The sequence below is a fragment of the Formica exsecta genome, unplaced genomic scaffold (assembly GCF_003651465.1).
Source record: "Formica exsecta isolate Colony F162 unplaced genomic scaffold, ASM365146v1 scaffold12, whole genome shotgun sequence".
Classification (NCBI taxonomy): Eukaryota; Metazoa; Arthropoda; class Insecta; order Hymenoptera; family Formicidae; genus Formica; species Formica exsecta.
In genome coordinates, this window is record NW_021848536.1 from 15,467 (window position 1) to 18,353 (window position 2,887).

Here is a 2,887-nt window from a genome sequence, read left to right on the forward strand (position 1 = left end):
CGACACCTGCATGAACAGCATTACGCATATTTTCATTATTGCCTATCGCACAATCTATTTCCTGTACATCCTCATCTACTTCTATGTTAAGAGTCACCTCTCATCAAACATATGTTGTGTAATACACAACAAGCAAGAATATGCAAGAATATTGGAATTAAATCTACTCTATTCATTGCAAGTATTGTAAGAAGATTTCGAAAGCGTCCTTTTAATAGCCCAAACGCTCTTTCAATTACTATTCTCGCTGAAGCATGCAAGAAATTGTAATTTCGTTGGCGTCCTGTCATGTGACCATTGTCACGATACGGTATTAACAAATTTTCGTGCATTTTATACGCAAGATCACCAACTAAATGACATTCGTGTGGAAACTTTGACACATCTACAAGATAGAATTGTACGTTCGATAGACGAAACACTCGTTGGTCATGCACAGATCCTACATGTCCAACATAGCAGTGGGTAAATTTACACGTGTGATCACAGATAGCCTGTAAAGGGACATGCAACCAATAAAGTCTAAATGATTGTACCGAGGATTCTAGTATTGAAGCAAGATATATTCCAGTATTGAAGAAAGGTATATTACCTGAAGTTGGATTGAATGATGGCCTTTACGATTGACATACGTTTCTGGATAATCTTTGGGAGCTAGAATGTTAATGTGCGTGCCATCAATACCACCAATGACCTTAGGGAATCCTCTGGTAGCTTCAAATCCTGCCCACACTTCATCAACTCGTTTGTTTGTAGGCCATTTTATTACATTAGGTGCCAGCTCAACAATTGCATTTACAACACGTCTTGTAATATATAATGCAGTACTTCTGCCGACATCAAATCGTTTGGAAATCGACCTACATTCGAAAATGTTTTAAACATCATTCTGTTTCTATTGCCTACTACATGTCGAACAAAGACAGATTGATATTTGTGTCAACTGATGTCATTGAGCAAAACTCTACGCTTAGTAAGCATTTTGTGCTTATTCTTTACCTGAAAGAATCTGGAGTAGCTAATCTCCACAATGCCAACAAACATTGTTTCCTTGAAGAAATCATAGGCATTTCTGCTGTTTCTCTTTGTAGTTTGGATTCGATCACAGATAGCAGATATTCGAATGTTTCACGAAGCATCCTAAATCATGCATTAATTAATATTGCATTCTCTACTTAAATTAATTTAACTATTTTCTGTATCATAAACATTTTGACACAAAAATATTTTAAAAAGATATCATTTACATAAGTGATACCTGAAATGAGCCTTCAATCCTTGATTTGTCAACGCCGGCAATATTGTTTCAAGGTAATTGGTTAATCTACAGACTTTTCTTCTTTTTTTTAACATGTTTTCCAATATTGAAAACTCTTCATCATTGCTATCACTTGATGACACATGTGCCAGCTGATGTATTTGTAATGCTAATAGCATTGCCAAATGTCTTCTCCGATTTGCATGCATTTCACCAATCAATATTTTGAAATCTGGTTAATAACTTCCAGATTTCCGAATGCACTCCAAGAATAATTGTGTATTATTTTATATTAAAACACTGTTTTAATCGGCCAATCTCTTAAATATCTATATACATATATGCAATAAAAATACAAATGATAAATACAAATTATAAAACTACTTTAACCTAACATACAAGTAACGTACATATCCCTTACTTGACTCTAAAAATATGAACCTTGAATTCCAATTTTCAAGCAGATTGGATATTGCAGTTTCGTGACATCATTACAGCCACGGCTTGCACATTCCAAGCAATTTTACATTCACTAACAATATTATTAACTCAATTTTGCTATCTTTAAATCAAAGAATAAAACAAGGATCCAAAATGATGCTAATCCATGCTAACGCTACGCTAACATCGTTCATGGAGCTTGCTATTGCTATTATGCTATTGGCTCTATGAACAGAATTGGTAGTGTTTGCGTCTATAGCGCTAATAGTGTCTCCCCGAACGCACCCTACAGCGAAATCGAAGACGACATAAAAAAAAGTACGATGTAAGAAGCGTCTTGTTCACCTCGGCCACTCTGTCTTAAAGAGGATTATGGAGCCAAACATCGGCAGAGGACATGACCAGCCTGGGCATCGTGAAGAAGAACCAACTGAAGATCCTATCAACGCGAGCCATCATCGGAAGCCTGGCATGTTTCTACATCTTCAATAGATCCACTCAGGTTGCGGGACGAGCAGGATAGACGAGGGATGGAGAAGAGGAGGGGAGGAAGCCGTCCGCCTTTAACTGTCATATGACATAATGTCATACAAACATAGTACATATATTGTAATGTATAGTATAATTGAAAAAAAGTCTTCATCATTGCTATCACTTGATGACACATGTGCCAGCTGATGTATTTGTAATGCTAATAGCATTGCCAAATGTCTTCTCCGATTTGCATGCATTTCACCAATCAATATTTTGAAATCTGGTTAATAACTTCCAGATTTCCGAATGCACTCCAAGAATAATTGTGTATTATTTTATATTAAAACACTGTTTTAATCGGCCAATCTCTTAAATATCTATATACATATATGCAATAAAAATACAAATGATAAATACAAATTATAAAACTACTTTAACCTAACATACAAGTAACGTACATATCCCTTACTTGACTCTAAAAATATGAACCTTGAATTCCAATTTTCAAGCAGATTGGATATTGCAGTTTCGTGACATCATTACAGCCACGGCTTGCACATTCCAAGCAATTTTACATTCACTAACAATATTATTAACTCAATTTTGCTATCTTTAAATCAAAGAATAAAACAAGGATCCAAAATGATGCTAATCCATGCTAACGCTACGCTAACATCGTTCATGGAGCTTGCTATTGCTATTATGCTATTGGCT

At 35.4% G+C, this 2,887-nt stretch overlaps 1 pseudogene; it reads right to left on the reverse strand.

The window, feature by feature from the left end:
• Positions 1-211: 211 nt before the first annotated feature.
• LOC115241108 lies at positions 212-2,308 on the reverse strand (annotated as a pseudogene).
• Positions 2,309-2,887: the final 579 nt, after the last annotated feature.